The sequence below is a fragment of the Atractosteus spatula genome, chromosome 5, assembly GCF_055471065.1.
Source record: "Atractosteus spatula isolate fAtrSpa1 chromosome 5, fAtrSpa1.hap1, whole genome shotgun sequence".
NCBI lineage: Eukaryota > Metazoa > Chordata > Actinopteri > Semionotiformes > Lepisosteidae > Atractosteus > Atractosteus spatula.
In genome coordinates this window covers 19,461,703-19,485,294 of record NC_142710.1, presented here as the reverse complement: position 1 = coordinate 19,485,294, position 23,592 = coordinate 19,461,703, and the positions used below count along the sequence as shown (strand labels likewise).

Here is a 23,592-nt window from a genome sequence, read left to right as displayed (position 1 = left end):
AAAAACACTACTTCCTGCTTTTGGGAGTTTTCTTCAATGAATACCTACTTACTAAATACTGTATATTAAATGAAGTAAAAAGGACATCAGGCTAGATGTTTGGTAAGGCTATTTATTTTGAAATAGTCTATCAGAGACACAACTATCACATAAAGCAAAGTATGTCTAAATGTGGTCTGGACTTACAAAATTAACTCCAATTAAATGCTATAGACAGGCTACATAAAAATAAAATCATGACTGTTTTGACTGTGAAAGTAACCTACCAGTGATAAAGGGTCAGCAGATCTCCAACAAAACTCACTCTGCGCAGCTGGATCTGTAAGTGGGGAAAAAAAAACCACAAAGGGTTATTATTAGCTAAGGCTCAACACATTTGGAACTATGGAAAAATTATCTTAATAGTTTATGAATAAAGGGACCAAGAACTCTGAAGCATGACAAACATATATAGATACAAAATACCCTTCCAGCATAATCTGTGAATAATTTTCAGGGACTGCAGGCAAACTATTTTTAAATTAGCTACCCATAGTTTTTAATCTTTTTTTTAAAAGATTAGTGATTATAGGGCTGTTTCCCGAACTTTCCTTTGTTGTGTACTTGTTTATATGCATATAGAGATCAGATCTACTGCAAAAAACATTTGACAGGTAGTAGAGAGTGTGTCTTTATTATTCCCAAGGCACAATTTGTTTAACGGCAGCAGACAATATAAAGAAAGCATACAAACATTGTAAAATATTAAGGGAACAGATAAGAATTGACAATTTTATTGTGTGATGTATATTAGTAAATAACAGGAATGTTGTGTAATGTCATCTGTATTTAAAATGGTTTTATCGGTTCTCTTAAATTAAAAATAAAAAAAAAACATACAAACAATACACATAAACATGACCAAGAGAATCAACTGTTGAGCACGGTTATGGCCACAGGTATGAAAGAGAACTTGAACCTGTTTGATTTTAAACTGGGAAATCCGTATCTGTGCTCTGAGGGGAGTAGTTGGAACTCATTAAACAAGGGGTGTTAAGGGTCATCAAGGATGGAATATACTTTACGCAAGACTTGTAACTGATAGACGTGGGGGAGAGTTGAAAAATCAGCACCAATGACTTTCTGACAGTTTGATAGCACTCCCTAGTCTATGTCAACAATGAATTAAAAACACTAAATAACCTTGAGCTTTCTGAAGAAAATAGAAGCTGTTGTCCATTTTTCAAACTATAATCTACAATTTTCCTCAAAAATTAACTTGTAGTCCAGAACTGTCCCTAGATACTTATATTCAGTAAATATCTCCACTGATTGTTCCATGATGCGGGTTTTAAGTGGATGTCTTGAGTGTTCTGCCTGAAATCAATCTCCAGGTCATGCAGCTCTGTGACCAACAGAAAAAGTCAAAGGGAGAATAAAAGCACATTTTATAGCTCTCCATTTCCTGATCATTAAAAGACACAGTCAATTGATCAAGAACACACAGAAGACTACCTTGGCTTTAAAGCTGAAAGTGGGTCTATCTTAAAACTTGAAAGAGAAGGTATTAAGATCACTTTATGGGCCAAATACAACTCTTGTATTAGGAATTTGTCTTTTTCATATACCCCTACCTGCTGTCCATGAGACACACAGAGAGGGAGAGAAGCTTGGGGTCAGAGCGCAGGGTCAGCCATTTTATATGGTGCCCCTGGAGCAGTTGGGGTTAAGGGCCTTGCTCAGGAGCCCAATGCAGTAGGATTCCTCTGCCGGCCACAGGATACGAACCAGCAACCTTTCAGCCACAGGCGCAGGTCCTTAGCCACAGAGCCACTGCACCGCCCAAAGGAAAAGCTGTCAGGAGTGGGTTTCGAACCCACGCCTCCAGGGGAGACTGCGACCTGAACGCAGTCCTTAGACCGCTCGGCCATCCTGACTTAAGAATTCCAAATTTTATTCTATAACTTAACAATTGAAAGAGGACAGAAGTTTTAGCATTCCAAATTTAAAATTTAATTTTGTAAACATTCCGTTAAAACCGAACCTGAAAAATGTAGTTCTAGTCTAGTTACATTAGGAAACCGATTGGTATTTAAAGATCAAAATCCTAGGAACAACTAAAATAACAGACATTTTATGGCCACCAATAATAAAGGTGTGCTTAACCCTGCTACTGTTTTTTTCTCCTGTAAAAGCTTGTTGGTCAATTAAAAAAAACACTTGATTTACAAATTCCTTTACAATTCAGTCTCTGTCTTTATGAATTAAACACCACAGGAACCACAAGAAATAAAAAAAAATATTGGTACAAAGACTATACTGCAGGTCTGGTAAAACCAATACATATATTTAGCAAAATGGAGAATGAATTGTTTCTCAATGCAATTAAATGACCACTGTCATTTTTATCAGATGATTTATGAATCATTTGTGAAGCAAAATTCTTGCGCTTCCTGTAATGAAAACACCAAGTGTTTTGCATACTGCAGTATCATTACATGAATGTGTCTTACAGCTTCACTGCGTGTTGACCACTGCCACATTCGGCCGTATTGCATTTTTATCTCACCATTAACACACCACAATAAACCAGAAATCTCTTAAAGAAGAAGTTGAATTATTAAACTAAGTAAAGAAGCCTGTTGAGCAACAGAAAATGTCTTGATAAAAATCCTTATGACATTATTATGGTATTTCAATATCTTTAGGTAGGGAATGTACAAAAATTAAGCTTAATAAGCTTGAAACAATAATTTATTATTTATTGAATATTTTAGGTGTAAGCTATACTTTCCTTATTCGACTAGGATTTTAAAGTTTTTTTCATTAATCAAAATGCTTTTAGTACTCAATATCACAAGTAGTAACTATACACATTCACAGAATAGCCAAGGAAGGTTTGAGTAACAAAGTCAGGAACAACCCTTTCCAGAAGTTAACTAATTCAGCGGACAGAAACTCTGCCCTGGACACATGTTCTAACTGGAAAAAATAATACCAAATGGAAGACTGAATGAAGGAATTGGGTTAATGCCATTTCCTGGGCACCCTAAAGCCTGGCTCTGAATCCCATCAAACCACCATCTGGATGCATATGAAAAAATGATAAACGGGAAAATAACAAAATCTCTTTCTAAGCCACACAGGAAACAGACACTGAGCACATTGCAAACATGCATTTGTCTCCTTCTAGATCAAAACAACCAACATGCCAATCTTAAATTATAAGGCCAGCTCTTGGTTGGAGCTTGCCATCTGCCAGAGCCTTCTCACATCTATCCCTACAATATGAAGCAGTATTATAATTTGCATTTGGTGGCCAGGCTGTGCTTGAGCCTTTACATTCAATCCAGAGGTAGAAGTCTAAGCCAGAAATGCACCAGAAAGAATACAGCACTGCAAAACCTCTGAATCACTGTGACCCGGAGGACTGGCTGGTGTTGTAATATGGCCTATATATGTCATAATCATTATTAATAATAATTCCTTATACATACTGTATATTTCTGGACATTCCACTCAAAGTGCTTTACAGGTAATGGGGACTTCCCTCCACTACCAGTGTGCAACCCCAGCCACATATAATGGCGGCCATAGTGCTCCAGTACGGTCACCACACACCAGCTTTCAGTGGGGAGAACAGAGTGATGAAGCCAATTCATAGATGGGTATTATTAGGAGGCCATGATTGGTAAAAGCCAGGGGGAAATTTGGCCAGGGTGCCACGGTAATACCCCTACTCTTTTCAAGAAACACCCTGGGCTGGGATTTTAATGACAACAGAAAGTCAGGACCTCAGTTTTACGTCTCAACCAAAGGATGGCGCCTTTTTACAGTATAGTGTCCCTGCCACTATACTGGGACATTAGGACCCACACACACCACATTGTGAGAGGCCCCTACTGGCCCCACTAACACCTCTTCCAGCAGCAACCTTAGTTTTTCCCAGGAGGTCTCCCAACCTGCTTAGCTTCAGTGGGTTGCCAGTTGTGAGTTACAGGGTGATAAAGCTATTGGCAGTTATAAACAGAACAAAGTCTTTTCTTAGTCAGGATCATATATTAAATATCAAATCAAATTGAAGAAAAATTGGGTTTATAATGCAATCACTGTAGCAGCTAGAGGTTAGCTAATTGTCCTATGCAAAAAAAAAGTTTTCTTTCGTAAGATATTTGCAGTTCACTTTTAACTGACTTTGGGAACACAGTACCCAGCTGCAAATTATCCAATACCTGATGATACCAACTGTTTAATAATATGCATTTTACCATTAAACACATATCTGAGAATCTCTTAATTAGTCCCCAATCACAAATGTCCCTTTGAACCCTGCAAACTGCCATGTGACAGCCAGCTCCAGATAGCCACGGGCAACAGCACAGAACACTGCGTATCTACACACATAAAAAAGTAGAAAAGATTGGCTAGAGCACGAGGAAACAAAATGTAGAAAAACATTGATATTGATAAATATTGATTGATCGATGGGGCAGTACCTTCATGGTGTTAAGCACAATACAAACACCTTGCAAAGTGTGAAAGATGCCACAGCCTAACTGGGAGCTATCTCTTAAACGCTGGCTGCTCTACAGCGCCCAACAAAAGTACTGGAAAAACCCCTTAATTTTGTTTTGAGGGTGAGAATGGGAAATTCCATACACAATGATTATATTATATTTAAACTTAAAAATACCACATTACCTTTTACGCCGTTTTGCAAAAGTACAGATAAGATGGCTCTTGACACCATGCATTTATATTAAAATCCATATGGTTCCATGTGTAAACCTCATTCTTCAGATTTATACTACAGAGGTTGCATAGCACAGAATTTAAGAGTCTGCATTCTCAGCATATACAGTTTTTTATAGCACACATTGCAACAGTGGCTTGCCCCTGCCTTTACTGTCCAATGTCAAGGCATCCAGGCTCCTGGGAAGCTGACACAAGATCGCAAATCAGATCAGCCTCTTAAAAATACTGTGGGACTTTAATGGATTCAGTCCTGTTTTAAGTATTGCTAAATGCACAGTCCTTGAAGAAGGTGAGCCCCAGGCAAAAACAGGATTTCCAAATAGATACGGAAAGCCTGTAGCTAAGAGGCTACAGATTAGTTTACTGCTCATTACAACTACAAATTCTGAATGCCCAGAGACAATCAGTTCTCTTGCCTATGGACAAGTGAAGATCTCATGATCATTTTGCAAAAACTTTGTTTTTGGTTATTATTTTGTTCAACAGAATAATTAATCCAAAAGCAGCTAAAATTGTTAATGATAGATTTAATTAAGAATGAAGAACAATTACTACATTCTGGCATTCTACAGTCAAAATCTGTCACAATCTGTATTGTGCCTAAAATTCCTCCAGATCATGTAGTCAATTAGCAATACAATACAAAGTATAAGTTTGATATATTTAGAAAATAAAAGGTATAATTGTGTGTAATAGTGACTTTTTAAAAAAGATATTATGTAATGCGTTCTAAAGCAGCTCACCGAAGAACAGTTACAACCTTCTTGCACATTCACTACCAACTTCTGTAAATTGCAACAGCTGCATAAGAACAGAAGCTTTTTCTTTGTTACATTTTTGTGGGGTCCAATAATTCAGCACTGCTGAAGAGTCACAGATGCAGATCTGAACTTACATGGGATTAAGAAACTCACCCAATAACTTTCTCTCCCAAGTAGCTGCTGTGGGTCCAAGATGAATCTTGCCTTGCCTGTGCAAAGCGGACAGCAGAACTCTGGAAGTGGAAAGATGGTGTCAGGTCTGAAGTCTCTCGACTGCTGTGCAAGGAGGCTGGCTGTTCCTCCACCCACCGCATCACTCTTCCCTTCCTGGCAGCTCACAGGGGTACAGGCAGAACCATGAAAGCATTGCTTAAACTCAATTACATAAAACAGAAGGGGAAGTCCCTCCTCTTCACATAATTTGCTTTTACAACCAAATCAAAAGGAAATTCACTTACCAAAAAAAAACCGTTTAGAAACAGGGGCAGTGTGACTCATAAGAGAGGATAACCCTTTCCTCATGACAAATTCCAACTGTGTTACATCAGCTGTAGCTACGGCCTGTATCACGCTGGGGGCCAAAAAACAATATGAAGGAATCTGACCAAAAGCCAAGCCCTGACAAGTCCAAACTGAGGCTGTGCTGTCTGTTCAGACACTGCAGGTCGCCCCCCTCCAACTCAGCTGCCAAGAACCTTTGGCTCAATGAAGAAGAAATGCAAGTGCCATTTCGAAGTGCTATGGCCTTCTCACCTATTTAATACAGCTAAGAGTTTTTATACATCTGGCTGCTGTTGTGCATATAACGAGTTTTAAATTTAAATTGTAAAAAACAGTTCCTTTGTTGAATTCTAGACTTCTGCTAGACAATCCTTCTTTCATGCTTGAGAGGAAAAAATACATATAATTTGGCTATATGTCATAAACTCTCCTCAATAACAATTTCGGGCTTACTTTATTATGCGAACTGCCTCAGTGCCGAGTGTCTTTAGGATTAAGGAAAGATCACCTCAAATGCCTTCTGTCAACATGAAATAATTAAGGGCACCTGCAGCCGCATCCCAGAAGTGGGAACTGACACACACTGGATTTCCTATTATGCCAACAGCCTGCTTTTCATAATTAACGCTGCACTGGGAAACGGCGAATTGTGATAAATAAGAACATGTTTAATTCCACTTTTCAGTAGCAATTACATAAAAACTACTTGCTTTCTGTTAAGTGGACCCTGCTTTTCTCATCATTTAGTACTTGACATACAGTGAGATGAAAGAGCTTTTGGAGAGCTCCTAAGAACTTGTTACTTTTCAGAGACTATCCTTTAAAAAAAACAGGACAAGACAGTCAGGTTACAAAGTAATTTGCTTTTTAAATCCCATCTGCCTCCTACACATTGCCTTTTTGGAAAGATCCAGCAGTTCAGATCAAAAGAGACAGGACACTGCAGTGTGGAGCAGTGGGAAGGGTTTTAGACTCCTAACTAAAACAACAACAAAAGGTCATGGGTTTAAATCCTAGGTACGACACTGCTGTTGGATGCTTGAGCAAAGTACTTTACCTGAATTATTCCAGTAAAGTACCAGCTGTATAACCGCATGCAAATGTAAGTCACTTTTGAAATAAATGTCAGCATAAGCCCAACAAATGTAAATAAGTAGTAATTAGGTCTGGTCATTCAGACACTTGCAGCTGGAATTTCGATTCCAATTAATAAAAGTAAAACTGGATGAACTGGATGGTGCTTAAGCCTGTTTTGTGCTTGTTTTGTTCAGGTATTCATCTCAATGTTTTAATACAAATGCAATGTCACGTGAGCATACATAACCAGAAACATTTTAGAGCACTAAATGTGTAAAAAGAGACCAACCTTTGAACAAACCATGGACTTAATATACATATTTAATGAACTCATTAAACTCAGGATTTGACTATTACCTCTTTTTTAAATGTAGAAGTTATACACATACTGTAATATTGTATGTATAGGATTCACAGAAAGACAGAGAGAGAGGGATAATGCACATCTTTGGAACACAGAGTAATGGTAACAATGGGCTATTATACTAAACAGATGAAAACTGATAGCCTCTCTGTCTGTTGCACGTCCAGTACCAATCTGTTTAAAGTTAACCTCCAATTTCTCTGCATAACTGAACTCACTGCTGACCTTTATTTTCCTGACATGCCCTTGATGATTTGTGGGAACTACGTGGACAGAACCATTTCCTGATGCGTTTAGAAAAAAAACTTACTGAAGAATAAGATGACTGTCTTGAATATGTCTTGCATATGAGAGGAGCCTGATGAACAATGGGTTAACACTAGAATTCACTCTTAAGCAGCAATATTCACTCCTGGTCTTGGAGGGCCACAGTCCCCCAGATTTCATAGGTAACTTATAACCATCAATGAGTAACAACCTGGAAACAGTGACAATATAAAGCAAGTGAATAATGGATTCATGTCAAGCCGTTAAAGAGTCCAGGGTGGATTGAAAACCAAAAGACATGGTGGCCCTCCAGGACCAGGAGGGAATATCAGTGCTCTAGACCTGTTGTCCAGTAGAAAGTTTTACCTGGCTTTGTTTTATAGCCATATAATGTTGTTTTTTCAACTTTTATAAAAATTCTAAATTCAATAAAGGTTCAGGTTATGTGATTTTTCTAAGATCTCAGAGTCACACAAGACAATTACCACACAGGTAAAGAATTTGCCAATATTCATTCAATATCAACCAAACAATATTCTTTATAAAAGTTTAAATTTTCAACTGTCCAAATAAATGAGAATATAATTTTGCAGTAACATGGGAACTATGGTAGATGAATAAAATCAAGTGATATTTTGCTGTAACATAGATTAATGACAATATTCAAACTGGATGCCTGGCATTATTCAATCCCATACCTAACCATGCTTGGAATTTATACAAGTAAGAATGAAAATTAATCTTTTCAATAAAATAGGTCCAAAATGCAAAAAAATCATGAGAGCAAGGGAGTTAACCTAGAGCTGAAATTTGTCAAAACACTAGGGTTACACAAAATGGCCACACTAAATTCTCCACACAATTTGGTCAGTGAAGTACTTTCTCTGGTTAGTAAGTACGATGCACTGCGCATTGGGGCTGCTGGCACAGAATGGCTGTTGGGTGTCACCCAGGTGGGTGCTGTATATAAGTGGTAGAATAAGTGAACCCCTTTTTCTATGTATGAAGCAAATGCAACACTTCCTTTCAGATAAAAAAAACTACAGTATATAATTGCAAAAAAAACAGTAATATCAATATCAATGCACATGTAGATATATACTGGGTTTTTTTTAAATAACCATTGCTTTAATAAAAAAACAAAACTATAAACACAGGAAGTACACATATTCCTTCAACCTTAATACTGTCAAGTAATGACTCTCTGTTTGAGTTTGAATTCCAAAACACTCACTGAACTAGAACCCCTACAGTAGCAGTGGAGATGGTAAACAATATTACCCTCATAATGAAGCACTGACCAATGCTGAAACAGAGATCTGATCTAGTGAGACCAATATAAACTGTTTAGGAATCTGGGCATGGTCCTGATATACGTCTCCTATGCAATTCTGTGCAATACTGATCTTCACATATTCTTATAACAAACACAAGAAAATGTGCCAGAAAAGTGCCATTGGCAGTTCTAATATCCTTAGTGATGACAGCACATGAAAACCACTCCTGCTCAGACAAGGCAAAAGGAGTCTATTGCAGTATTAAAGCAAGTTAAAAAGAGACTTGGTGTTTTGTAACCCATGTTTAATCCAATTGACCATTTGACAATGAACCTCTGCAAAGCAAGTATTCTGCAGGATGTTTTACAACCATTGATGTTTTTATCGACATGTGCAAAGACACTGACTCCTTGGTGCCATCCTCAAACTGCACCTTATCAATGCCAGTGAACCATAAAGTGTATTCAGCTGCAGAAAATCAACTCAACATCGTTTGACTTGTTGCAAGACTTCCCTGGAGTTTCTAAATATGAAGGAAGCAGGCGAGCCGATCCATATCACCATTTCATCCCAGAAGAGTTCCGAACCAGAACCCTGGAAAGTCTCCACTAGCTATAATTGCAATACCCCTCTCCTCTTTCATGTTGGGTATTTGACATCAAAACAAGGAAGTGTGCAGTGCTACCTCATAGACCTGGAATCTGTTAGCATGAAAAGGTACAGTTACAGCAACTTTCTAAAAACAATTAAATAAAATAACTCTAAAATACAGGACACGTATGCCTGGAGATTTAAAATAATGTTAATTACCAACCCTGCTGCACTTAGACTAGAGTATGCTTCATTGACTGAGCCAGGATTTAAGTATTCAAGTATTTTAACCTGTTTGTATCATTTCATTGACTTGATTCACTTTGGCTACAGACAACCAAAGTGTCATAGTGACACAACCCAAGGCATTACATCTAGAAAAACTTCACACTTTATACATTTCTAATTAAAGAGCAGGAGTTAAACGCTGTAATTAAACTCATCTGACTGAAGGCTGCATCATTCCTATGCTGCAAATAAAGCATGACTGAGTTGTCTTTGAAGTGCTCCATCCCAGATACTGACAACCCTTTTTTATCCATTTATAGAAATTCATTTTGCTGAAAACATATCCCTACCAGTACAGTCTCATTGACTGCAGAATATTTCATTAACATGTGCATTTGATAGCTTAATTTTTACACAATTGTTACATGAAACAGCCATGCCTTCAACAGGGAAAATGAATAAATGTATAAACTTACATATTTTAACAGCAGCACTTCTAGCTCAATGAGACTTTGAGACATCTTTCATTGCATCACCAAAATTCTGATAATTTTCTGCAAACAATAAACCTGACCCTGTCCAGACTAGCTGTAACCATAAAACCAATCAAAGTAGCAATGTAAATCCATGGTTTAACTCTAGATTTATTCCTGACTTTAGCATCAACCACACCCTGACTCAAACCCAGCACTATTTATACCAGCCTCAAACCCTGACTTGCTCCATCACCTGATCTAAATCAAACAGAACATAAGGCAAGAGCTGTAAATCAGGCTCAAAACAACAAAGGAGCACCAACAGCTTGACTGAACTGAAACATTATTAATTTGGATGACACAAATGAACATTTATCTAAAGCAATTTACACTTGTTCTCAGTGTATTGCATAAAGCTTGATTGTTTTGTGAGATATTCATGATACAACAGGCTTTTGCTTGCTTAAGGACACAAACAGCTATATTCCATGTGGGGCTTAAACGCAGAACCTCCCCCACTGCTGCCCAGATAGACAACTTAAGAAGGAAAAGTATTCCCAAAAGTGTACCCAAAGGAGCACAGGACAGGAAAGGAAAGGGCGATTTGAGTCTTTTACTGAGCATCTCATTAAATCTTACTTTCGTCTTTGATCGCAGACAAATGAACAGAAGCTGGTGCGTCTTACCAGCTGAGCACATTCCCTCTAGGTCAGTCAGCACACATATGCTGCCTTCCATACCATACAAGTAGTTATGGTTGAAACTCTTAAATTCATAATGTTTGTCTTACTGTGACTTCTTATACGGGCTTCATTGCATATGTCAAGAAGTGTAGCAATGAATTTCCACTTCTCAAAAGTGCTTAAGAGGGAGAGCAGTACAAAACAATCACTAAACTCTAGTTCAGAACATACTGGATCACAGTATACTAATCATATGGATCAAAACCTCTCCACACTGCCAATCTTGGCGTTATGGTGCTTATAACGCCAAGGTCGTGGGCTTGATCCCCATACGGGCCAGGTGAACACCTTCTCTTGTGGCGGAGCGGTGGTACTGTGGTTAAGGATCTGCTCCTGTGGCTGGAAGGTTGCCGGTTCAAATCCCGTGGCCGGCAGAAGAATTCTACTCTGTTGGGTAGAAAGGCCCTTAACCCCAGCTGCTCCAGGGGCGCCGTATAAATGGCTGACCCTGTGCTCTGACCCCAAGCTTCTCTCTCCCTCTCCGTGTGTCTGTGTGTCTCATGGAGAGCAAGCTGGGGTATGCGAAAAGACAAATTCCTAATGCAAGAAATTATGGCTGATAAAGTGATCTTATCTTATCTCAGGAATGAGGCTTTTCAGTGCAGCCTCCTCTTGCACCACCAGGACAGGCCCTTGCACTGATGCTTTCTGACATCACCAGCTTCGGGATGGTAACAATACAGGTGGTATTTAAGTCACTGGGTGGCAATTTTCCCCATTCATAAATTTAACTCTAGGAAATAGCATAAAAATGTAGGTCACTTTGAAATAAAGCGTCAGGCAAAATAGATTAATAATCCCAGCCTCATCCAGCCTCGATTGTCAAACACCTACCTTTTTCTTTACAGTGGGCCAAGTGCCTCTTCTTTTAATGTGAGAAGGCATCTTCCAAAGCTCAGGAGGAAGCATTAAGAAGAGTGATTTTGTAGACTTTAGACTGGCAGTGTGGCATTACAGAGTAGTGTTAACACTATGCAATTATTACACAATGGCCTACTATGTTCGGCACTGCAGCCTGAGATAGGCTGTCTTTTTTATTTGGTTTGGCAATTTAAAGCATCATTACCTCATTGTAGTCTATGGTGCTGAGGCTGTTGTACATTTATTTCTTCTGCTACAACTAAAACGTCAAGAAGTGTTTGTTGCATCACGGCATCATGAGCCAGTCTTCCGCAGCCGTCTCTACATTACAGAGTGCTCCTTCAAATCGAACTGCAAACCACAGGCTGCCCATCTAAATAAGTGCAATGATGGTATGTCTCCCAGGATATGGTTTTGGCTTCTCATTAAACAGAAATCAGAGTGACTTCAGATGAAAGGCCTTAATGTTACTTTGAGTCCACTGTTTTCCCATCTGGTGAGAGTTTTCACCCATCATGCCTCTTTCAGAGGCAAGGGTAAAAATATCTACAGTATGTCATAGTTGGCTACGCAATTCCCAGACTGTAGTGCATATATATCATATAAACCAGGTCACACGTTGATATTTTCATCCTCAAATATTAACCAACTACAAATGCCAATAAGTGCTATTCTTTTCAAACAATCTAACATTTGAGAAACAAGATATTAACATTTCACTTGCACATTGAAACATCGGAACCTCAAGATGTAAAAAGTACCATCCAATAATGATTTAATAATCCAATAATGACCCTCTGACACTTTCATGGTAAATTTTCACAATACTTTCTCACTAAAATCCTAGCTTTGTATAGTTAATACACAACCATGCAAGACAGTGGTGTTTTCTGTTCAAACTGAAGCTCCAAATGAAAGACGCCACAATCTGTGTACTGTGTCAAAATCCAATTACGTTCTCCCTTGCACTTCTAAAGCTTCTTGGTCACAACGATTAGCACCCAAGAGACAGGTACAGACCTGGTAATGGGTTTATGAGATGGTAATTGCACTCTGCACTGTATGCTTTAATCCCATACCATTAAAAACTATATTTAACCTTATGGTTGTTCCCAGGTATCATCAACTTCTAATACAGCAATAAAAATAACCAATTCTCTAGAAATTGTCAAAGTGCACTTTTATTGCTTCTTACTACAATGTACACATCTTTGAAAACAGCATGAAAGAAAATTCACCACCATCTGTCTGATGCACAAACAACTAGATCAAGCAATAATCATTTTATTGTTTTTGTACACAATCCTACAGGTCTCTGCAAACAAGTTTAAAATAATTGTAAATAACCCTTTAAATATTGAGAAAGCTCTAGTTACAAATTTAAAATCATACGTTTGCAGATATATATTGCTGTTGTGCCCTGCTACACCACAACCTAGGATATTGGTTATGCAAACTGTTCAGGAATTAGAAAAATTATATGCATCTCTGCAACTTATAAATAAAACATTTTTAGCATTTACTTCTTCAAAAGTGATGTATTTAAATGATATGTTATACATCTAAGTAGGTTTTACACTAAAACATTTTCAGACTGTGACATAACTTCTCAACAGTTGGCAGTCAACTAATAGTAAAAGTACAGTGCTTCCTAGATATATTATAATAAAAGAGTAATTCATTCCATATAGTACTTTTCAACCTTAAACTGTGTTGCTTCTGGGATAATATGCATAACCATAAACCTATCCTAAAAGTTAGTGTTAAAAATACTGACACTACAGAAATCAGTCACAAATCTCAGGATTTGTTAAATGCTCAATCAACAAGGAGCAATATTATACACAAAATATGTTTCGATATTGCCGACAGAAATAAGTGTTTTAAATGGTAAGGATAACTTATATATTCAATCAAAACATTCAAAATATTCTACAAAACAGCTTATGTTCAAGTCTATATAAGCTTACAAACAAAAACAATTCCTTAATTCAGCGAATTCCTGTTACAATTTAACACGGAAGTTAATTTTGGAAAATAAATTGCAAATGTGCAGTGTTTTATACAGAATATCCTCAGATCAATTAACTTCTAACTACCAAATGCACTAGATGGACCAAATGGCCTCCTCTCATCTGTAGCTTTTCTTATGTTCATATATACACGTATAAAGTTAATACGGGGACTTGAGGAAGTAGAGGGGAATAAGGCAAACAGAAGCCTTTGTTCAAGCTCTTATTTACAAAGGCTCTACAGCTCCACCCTGCTGCAGTTCACAGTACTTACTCCAGTCTCCCCCCTCACAGTGTTGTAGTGCCTCCCCATTCCCCACTACTTGCAACAGTCAGCAATACCAGTGAGGACCACACCCTCTTCCGCACACTGATACTTAAACAGAACCAGCAGCACCACAGTGTTATCAAACCGGTAAATCAAACTGTTTTATCAGCTTCTTGCAGTTCCCATGATATTTCTTCTGGTCCAGGAGACACTGCAATACAAGGTCAATGCATGGAGAGGATGAGGCACGCCTGTGTTCCAGCTCTCTGTCCCAGAAATCAATTTGCTACTCACCCCCCTTGTGGGAGGCCTACCAGGTGTTAAACTGATAAGAACAGAAACTTCACTTGAGCTCAGCTTTAAGGTTAAGGAGAAGGAGCGAAACCCCTGTGTATTTCCATAGGTAACCAAGCTGCATCACACAATGGGGCAGGACTTAAATAAGAACTGGTACACTACCCTTAAAAGTTGTTCAGCAGCTAAGCAAGATCACCCCCAGGATGGCACTAACTTGGGCTAACATCCAGTGGCATCCATCCATGGCAGTGCATCCAGATCTTCTCCTTAGATCAGGAGGTTCGGATTCAAATCATTCCCAATTCCTAAGCAGAACTGGGTGTGGCAGGGCAGACAGTGGCGGCTGGCTCCGATACATCTTTCCAGGACTCCACCCACTCACAGAGCCCGTTCTCCTCCTCAGCACATAGGCCGTGTAAGATGACCGCCACATCCAGGTGGATAATTCCTGTATGGTGCTATAAAGCCACAGGCCTGCATGGTTTAAAAAGACCACCTGTTCTTCAGGGTCATCTTATGGAAGTATGTATGGATGTTTTTAAAGATGTGGCATTTATACAGGTAAGACCGGAAGTGCTTTAGCAACTTGGATCACAACTAACAGCTTCTGACATCATGCCATAGTTCCACTCCAGGTGACTGAGAGGCTGACTGTAGTCATTACGTGCTTCCACTGGGGAGCCATTTGATAGAACATTACAATCCCCATTTCAATGGCATCAGTGGCCACTACAAACAGTTGAAACTCTTGGAAAGCCAAAGTGGGGGACCGGTCAGACACTGCTTCAGCCTATTGGGGGACTCAAAGCAGACCCTAGAATGTAGGCTCCCTCTGTGGTAAATGGCTATGTCATCAAAGTCACAAACCAGAGGTAATGGCACTAGCACCACCAAGCTCCACACCTCTTTGAGGTCACAAAGGAACAACCGCAACTGTCTCTGACCTCTTGTCCTTACTACATCATGTGAAACTCTGGTCCTGGAAGGCTGCAGTACAGTAAGTCACAGACACCTACAGAAGGTAGGAGAACCATGAGGACTTCAGATGTTAAACCTCTCCAATGAAGCCAATTATGTGAATTTGATCATGAAAAGTTGAGCTGGAATGGAAACCTGCAGATGCAGACGCTCTCCTGGACAGGTGTGGTACACCTCTGCCCTACTGCTTGCCACAGAACTTCATCTCCTTCCAAAAGGAAGTGGCACCTCTTCAGGTTTAATGGGAGCCCCGTTCATGGTAATAATGGCCCTGCTGTCAAAACCTCTTCAGTCAGCTTCTTGAAAGGAGCTAGGTCATTGCACAAATTGATTGACATCACATGAGCTGCTTCAGTACTGCAGACCCAACAAAAACTCAATTTTTAGGTGAGTGTACAGCACTGATTTCACTGCCACATGACTGAAAAACCTTGTCCACACTGCACGATGGCTAAAGCACAAGCCTTCGCAGGTTGTGCAGGCCAGAATCTCAGGGTCTCACAACCAGCAGGGGGTAGCAGCTGCTGATCGCATTGCCACTAGAGGAGGTCATGGTACTCGATAATGTCCAAGACTTTGGCTGGCATGCATCTCCTTCCTTCTTGAGATCCTCTTCAGCTGTTAAGAATTGCCACCCAAGGTTGTTCAGCAAGCCCTGCTACCTCATCGACAGCTCTTGACGAGTTAGACATGCTCTTACCAGTCATACCTCCACTTCAAGTGAAGCTGCTGCCTCATCCTTCATAATAGGGTTAAGAGAGAATTATTTTCTCAGACTTTTGCACTTTGAACAACTCCACGCTAACCCAATATCTCTAGCTAGCGTCGGCTTATTCCAAACCAGTAAACACCTACTGCAGATGGCTCCGTTCTTTCCACTATTAACAGAAAGCAAGTACAGGAAGGACCATGGGGTGTCACCGACTCCCCCCACTGTGTTTTCACACACAAGTAAAAGAACTAACAGATCAATAAACTGAACTATTTATCACTTCTTTACATTTCCCGGCATGCCCTTTTGCAAATAAGCCCTGGATAAACTCACACCGTCACTGTTCCACAGCTCCATCTCGCGGTGTTTAGCTGCTGTAATACTGTATAGTATATCATAAAATTAATTACATTAAACAATGGAAAACTTAAATATATGTGAAGCTTTAGAACCTTCCAGTTTTACATTTCACCTGCAGCTATACTTGTGAAACTTTCTCTACTAACAAGGGCAACAAGCAGCACTGTGATGGATTATGTCTATACTGATCGGCTTTAAGGCCTGCCGGAGAATCCGTAAAGCCTCTGCAAAGCATTCAATAGAAGAGAAGCCATAGAAGCGTTTCTATACTGCGTTTCGAGGCCCTGTAATTATATACATATGCAATATATACATTTGTGTTCACATATGCCGACATATACAATAGCCACCCAATAGCATAAATATGCAGAACTGTTGCCTTTCAACCGGCAATTCAATTCAACCGGCGATTTTTTTCCTACATCAAAAGAACAGAGATATAAAAATGTAATTTGTGTTAAGGGTTCGTTCATTTACGGTGCACATTATGGAATCATTTGTTTCACAGAATCTCCCATTCTAGGTCAATCAAAACAACATGTTGCCTGTGTTCTGCCATTACAGGGGACTATGATCTTCAATAAGGATTTATACTGTAAACATAACGGTACGCAAATGCAGTCCGTTTGTTCGGTGTTACCAGTACAATTACATTTATTTACTAAACACTATACAACTACTATACGAGTAGTCGAACACAGATCTGAGACCTACATGGAGTGGCTATGTAGGTAACACTTGTTAAAGAGCCTTTAAGAACACTGAAGCATCAAATGTTCTGCATTTTCCCACGACTCTCGGCAATCCGAGTTTTTAAAGCTATAAATACATTATATATAACCTATCTTCCACAGCTGCTGCCTAAACACCAGACGACACTAGAAGAAAACAGCATAATTTGATAGGTATTTTTTCTTGTTTCCTTTAAAATAACAAGAGTAATATCCCTACTCACACTTCCTCTAACGTAAACACGCGTCAAGGCCATTGCTACAGTGTTGCGGGGGTTATGTTACAGACAAAAATAATATAGTTTCCTGAACAAGCCTTCACTCACCGCGAGGTCTACTTCAGCCACACCAGCAACATGTCAAAATACCACAGGCAGCATCTGGCAGGCTTTTCCGCTACTGTCCTCCTCACGGTAAATGGGATGTTCAATCAGTTGTGTTTATTCCTACGCCCGTGGTTATTTTCACAGCAAATTCTTTACATATATATTAACGCATTGACTTCTACGGGGATAGTGGGCGGGTACATCTGAGCGATTTTCTGTTCTGCGTGGAAGGGGGGTCCCCTTCTTGCCCCATAATCCACAGCGTGGTGCACGCAGACTCAGGAGGGTCTGGCTCCGGCTTTCCAAGGATACGTAACAGAATGATTTCATGTTATCTGCTGAGTGGCAGTCTTGTTGCGTCTTTGCACTAGGTTAAACCCATTATCATTATCGCACTAGCTAATCGCTTTGTAAATCTGAAGTTGTTTGTTACTAAATAGCACTAATATGAATAGAAAATGGAATGCATCGCTCACATCTAGTTTTGTTCCCAGAAAGAATGTATTAGGCGTGCACTAAAAACATTTAGTTTCGTCTTATTTTTGGATCCACATTATTTTAAATGCCATGCCAACATTTTTCATATTGAGAATCAAGAGAACTGATCAGAGCAAGTTGAAGATCCTTAAAATAATCCAAAAATTGCTGCTGTATACACGTATTAACAAACGTTTTGAAGCTGAAATGTTTAATCTGTGGGGAAAAAAAGACAACTTTCTCAAAGATGAAAGTCCTGCTTTTAGCTCTGAGTCCATTACAGATTCTGGGTTACTGTGAGTGCAAACAATTAACAATGGCCTTTAACTCTATTCATGATCAGCAAACAAATGCTTAACAGAGACTATAACAGCTTAGCCCTTGTCTGTAAAAACATGCCTACCAGTTTCAATCAAAGAGCATCTGCATTTGTATCACAAGCAAGTTACAAACGTCCAACTGACTTTTATTATTAGTTTTCATTGAAATAATAACTTCACTGAAGTTGACATCACTCCACTACTGTGCTGCACTCTACCTTTTCTCCCTTGTCTCCCAATTGTCAGCTATTTCTATCATTTTCTAAAGGAAAGTAAATGCAATTTGTTGACTTTCTTTCCTGATGATCAATGCCCTGTTCTAAGAAATTTGATTTGAATGAAACCTAATTCATGCCTAAAAGCTTTGACGGAGACATCCAACTCTCCAGAAAAGAGCTATTAGAATTCCATTAAAGCCTTTTCTGGCAATCAGTTCATTGATTTTTGACAAGGGATTTCCATGTGTAGACATTAAAACAGTTATTACCTGTACCATCTTAAAGCTGTCTAGTGGCAGGTACAGTATGTTTCGGGTAGGTATGTGTGCAAGGCACAGAGATAGCTTGTAGGTATATTTAGATTGATCACATACTGTGTAAAATGCAGAAAATAGGTGTGTATGTAAATACAGGCACTATAGTCAACCTGAAGAAACTGACTATATTTTAGATAGTTTCAGATTTCATGAAAACAGCAAGTGAGTTAGAAAGAAGGGGGATTAAGTAGGAGATGAAACATCCCTAACAGCTTAAAAAATCTTGCACTTCACGCACAGACAAGGGCTAAGCTTTTATAGCCTTTGTTAAGCGTTTGTTTGCTGATCATGAATAGTTAGAGGCCATTGACAATTGTGTCCATTCGCTGCAGTGGAATGTAACCTAGAATCTGTATCGGATTTCTTACGTTTTAAAAATAAACCCCACAATGTTTCAAAAATGTTCTTGTTGTTATTATTATTATTTCCCGGTCGTTATCTATCTCTAGCCTCCTACCCTACTAGAAATAATAAAAATCAGGAGTTAAAATACATTGTTATCTGTCAGAAAAAGACGTTAATAACACACTTTTTTTTCTGTGAAGAGCTCCCTCTGTGGTCCAGCAACAGGCATCGTTCTCATCTAAAAAAGAACATGTAAAACTTCCCTGTGGGGATACTCCGCTTTACTTTTCTATTTAAGAGTACGGTCCAGTAGCTGGGTGCCTCAGCAGTGTGATTCAAGTTGTGCCAGATGCTTTTGTCGGACTGTTGCTTGCCGAAGACACAAGCAACGTTATGCTGGGTTTTAATACTGTGCCTGTACCGATCTGTCATTTTCAATGACATAAGGGAACAAAGGCTATGGTTGCTCTCTCACAGCTCAGGGATTACGAACACAAGACAGGTGACCCTTCTAGCCCCTTAGGTAGCTAGTAGTTAATTATTGCCTTAGCAGGAGGAGAGGGCTTTTGCCTGCGTCACGCAATTTCTTCTAAAACTTTCTGCGTCTGGAGTAAACTAAGAGCGCTGCTGTTTGCATTTGGCCGAAGTCGATTCAAGTGTTTTAAATGCCTCTGTGCATGGGTAAAAAACATACGATTACTAGAATAAATAAAGTCTTGGGTCGCTTTTGCCTTCTGCATCACACTACTGTGTCACGGCTGCTGTAGGTTTTTTTTTGCGTTGGGCTATGGAAAATCTGCTAGGATCTGTAATGGAAAAGCGGCGGGACATCAGAGCATCACCCCACACACTTCCCGGAGAACAGTAAATTTAGGGTGACCAGACGTCCACTTTATCCCGGACACGTCCTCTTTTTGAGACCTAAAATATTGGTCCGACCGGGATTTCTTAAATTCCAAAAATTGTCTGGGATTTTCCTTTGCTCGTTACTCAGACTGTGTAAACAAACATAGGCCTACATATTTTCGTTCTTTCCATGCATTCCCGGTAGATGTTTTGAACTTACACGCAGCGAAGCTTGAAAAGGGTTTTTGTGCGTGTGGCTGTTTCTATGGCCATGAGAAATAATGTTTGACTTGTTTCATGATATTTCCAAATGTTTCGTTAAAATTGTTCATTTTTTGCAAATAATGAGGACAAGTTATGATGTCTTCATTTTTCCTAAGTTGTTAAGACTTTTTGTTGTGTTAAAATGAAAAACTGAAAGTTTAAAATAGGGCTATATTTTAGTTTTTTCCTTGTTTGCCATTATGGAAGAGAAATAGCAATCCTGCAACTGTTTACTGAGTGTACTAAGAAGTGTAATAAAAACTAGAGAGTTTAAACAGATTTTTGTATTACAAGGGGTAATAAAGATTCATTACTTTGGAGGCGTGTTTTTTGAAAACCAAAATATAGTCACCCTACTAAACTGCAAAATTTTGCAGATCTGTAGGAATCTGCGCCACAAGAACGCGTCCCCAACTTTTGTCAAAAGCCTTTATGTTCTGTAGAGACAACACACAATGAGTGCACTAACGAGGGATTCTTACTTTAAGGTGTTCCTCGAGGAACGCGCAGTTACACAGGGCTGCGTCTGCCTGCACTACAAAAACGATATTCAGGACGTGGCCGACTGACAATAGTCTCGGTGTTGTTCATAACGATGAATGCAGTATGAAAAAGCTGCTGGTATCCAGGTACTGGGAGCAGGGAGAGTAAAATTGCACCGCATACACATACAGTAGGAATAATATTGAGCCAATTAACCTAGCCCGCATGTTATTTTAGCTTTAAGAGTGAATGGGTAACTGAAGGCATTGTTGTTGTTCCAGAGTTTATCACCCAGAACATGATAAAAATCAAGTGATGAGAAAACATTTACAACTCAATTATTTATTCAAAACACAAAAGGACATAGTTACCCTTTTCTGAACAAATGGTGCTTCTATTAGGAAGGCCTAATAATACAAACAAAAAAAAAGCAGGAATTTTATGTGGAGGAACAAGTCATAGTTTATCCCATGCAGAAATGCTTACACCCGAAGAAGGCTCCACAACAGAAACGTTTCCTTTCTTCTCTTTTCAGCACGGAATAAACCTGTTACTTGTTCCTTTGCAGCCTACACATGCTGACGCAGCTCCCCACCTAGAAGTTTATATGGCCGAGTGTAAAAAATAGGCATGGGACAGGGCTGTAGTTGTATTGAATGGCCAGTGTCACCCTAAAGCTGACATCACACTTTTTGTTCAAATTTAATGAACTGCAGTTGTTGAATCTCGCTGCCTTTTCTGTCCTAGAGAATGTCAAATTATACGACTAGGAATCGGCAGGGGGTAACTAATTACACGATTCCCTCATGACTTTTCATCACGGTTCCAAATCTTGTATTGCGCTGCGAAAGTACCGCGAGGTTGCCTCATTTTCGCAGCCAATCAACGTGGAGCACACCGGAATAAGATGAGGAGCACCGCACGACAATAAACCAAAAACAAACACGAAACGTCGAACAGACATCTGTGCTGGCTCCAGAGTTCGACGAGCCTCCATTTGCACAGTCCAGAACACTCGCTTCCCTTTTTCCCTTGCAGGTACGCGTATCCCTGGTTGAGAACCACTGATAATAATTAATAATAATAATTGCTTACACTTATATAGCGCTTTTCTGGACACTCCACTCAAAGCGCTTTACAAGTAATGGGGACTTGTAATCGGGGGACTCCCCTCCACCACCAATGTGCAGCATCCACCTGGATAATACGACGGCAGCCATAGTGCACCAGAACGCTCACCACACATCAGCTATCAGAGGAGCAGAGCAGAGCAGTAATTAAACCAATTCATAGATGGGGATTATTAGGAGGCCATGATTGGTAAGGGCCAATGGGAAATTTGGCCAGGACGCCAGGGTTACACCCCTACTCTTTTCAAGAGACGCCCTGGGATTTTTAATGACCACAGAGAGTCAGCACCTCGGTTTTACGTCTCATCCAAAAAGAGACAGCACCTTTTTTTTTTATATAGTGTACCCATCACTATACTAGGGCAGTAGGACCTACATGGACTGCAGGGTGAGCGCCCCCTGCTGGCCCCACTAATACCTCTTCCAGCAGCAACCTTAGTTTTTCCCAGGAGGTCTCTCATCCAGGTACTGACCAGGCTCACACCTGCTTAGCTTCAGTGGGCTGCCAGTTGTGAGTTGCAGGGTATATATAATGATCTATATAGACTCCTCTGCCGCACCCACCTTTGTCCTGCTTTGCCCTTATGTTACCTCAAAGGCAGCACAGTCCAGTTTAGGAGGTTCAGTGCTGATTAGAGAAGCGGAGCCCCAGACCTGCAAAAGCCAATGCAGTTTCCAGCAGGAAAGCCGCAGGAAGGCACTGTGAGCTGACTAATCCCACCCTTCCCTCAATCAGCCACGTCTTGTTGCAAGGAGATTCCCTGTCATGGCCTGACTCGAACCTGCAACGCCTGTATTGCATAGCTCATCCTTGACATGGGTCTCCTTCTGTTCAGGGCTTGGGAGCTTCAGACATTGTTCAGGGGGTGTGAAGAAACAAAGGTAATCTTTCAATTCCCAGTGTAATAGCATGTAAAAGTTAGGGAATCAGTGAAAAAGTAAATGAATCTTATAAGGGATCAGTAGTTCAGGTGGGTAGCTGCGTCAGTATGCGTAGGCTGCAAAGGAACAAGTAATATGTTTATTCCATGCTGAAAAAAAAGAAGAAAGAGAACACAACTTTTCGGCCGTGGAGCCTTCTTCAGGTGTGAGAAAGACAAGGCAGTAAGCAAAGGTAATGTAGCGGGAGAACAAAGGCTGGGAGAGAGGAGGAGTGAGAGGCGGGAGCAGGGGACAGACAGAGAGGCCAGTCAAGAGGTGTGAAGTCAGAATAGGTGTAGAGAGGTGTGAAATGAAACCTCCAATGAATGGGGAAAATTTAGAAGAAGAGTAGTCTGTCGTTAAGAGAAGGGGGAAGGTGTGATCCTAGCTGCAGGATAATTTTGGATGTATGAGTTTGGAAAACCGTCTTTGAGAACACAGACGGAGAGATTAGAGTGGTCGTGGCCGTCAGAGGTGAAATGATAAACAACGTGCTTGGAGAGATCTTTAATCTTTACAGCCCTAACATGTTCTCTGAAGCGGTGTCCGAGTCTCCTTCCTGTTTCTCCAATGTAAATGGCTGGGCATTTACTGCAAGAAATACAGTAAATAAGGTTGCTGGAGGTACAAGATGCCATCTGGGTGATCCGGAATTATATAAGGGATTAGTTGATCTGCAGTTCTTCTTTTAACGCTACACATGTCAT

At 39.9% G+C, this 23,592-nt stretch overlaps 1 protein-coding gene and 1 non-coding gene across 6 annotated transcripts in view; both read right to left on the bottom strand.

The window, feature by feature from the left end:
- Positions 1-20,858, bottom strand: part of sgms1b (sphingomyelin synthase 1b) — a 71,478-nt gene extending 50,620 nt beyond the window's left edge. The window contains exons 1-3 of one of the 5 annotated variants that reach the window (XM_088915268.1): positions 20,834-20,858; positions 5,649-5,822; positions 267-319 (exon numbers count right to left, since the gene is read on the bottom strand). The gene's annotated coding sequence lies outside the window, so the exon portion shown is untranslated. Of the gene's footprint in view, positions 1-266; positions 320-5,648; positions 5,830-17,564; positions 17,833-20,833 lie in introns of those variants that run through there. The other 4 variants (XM_088915269.1, XM_088915271.1, XM_088915270.1 and 1 more) reach the window with 4 other exon arrangements.
- LOC148834707 (U2 spliceosomal RNA) lies at positions 14,347-14,537 on the bottom strand. Its single transcript, XR_016091175.1, has one exon. It is a non-coding gene; the product is annotated as a U2 spliceosomal RNA (small nuclear RNA).
- Positions 20,859-23,592: the final 2,734 nt, after the last annotated feature.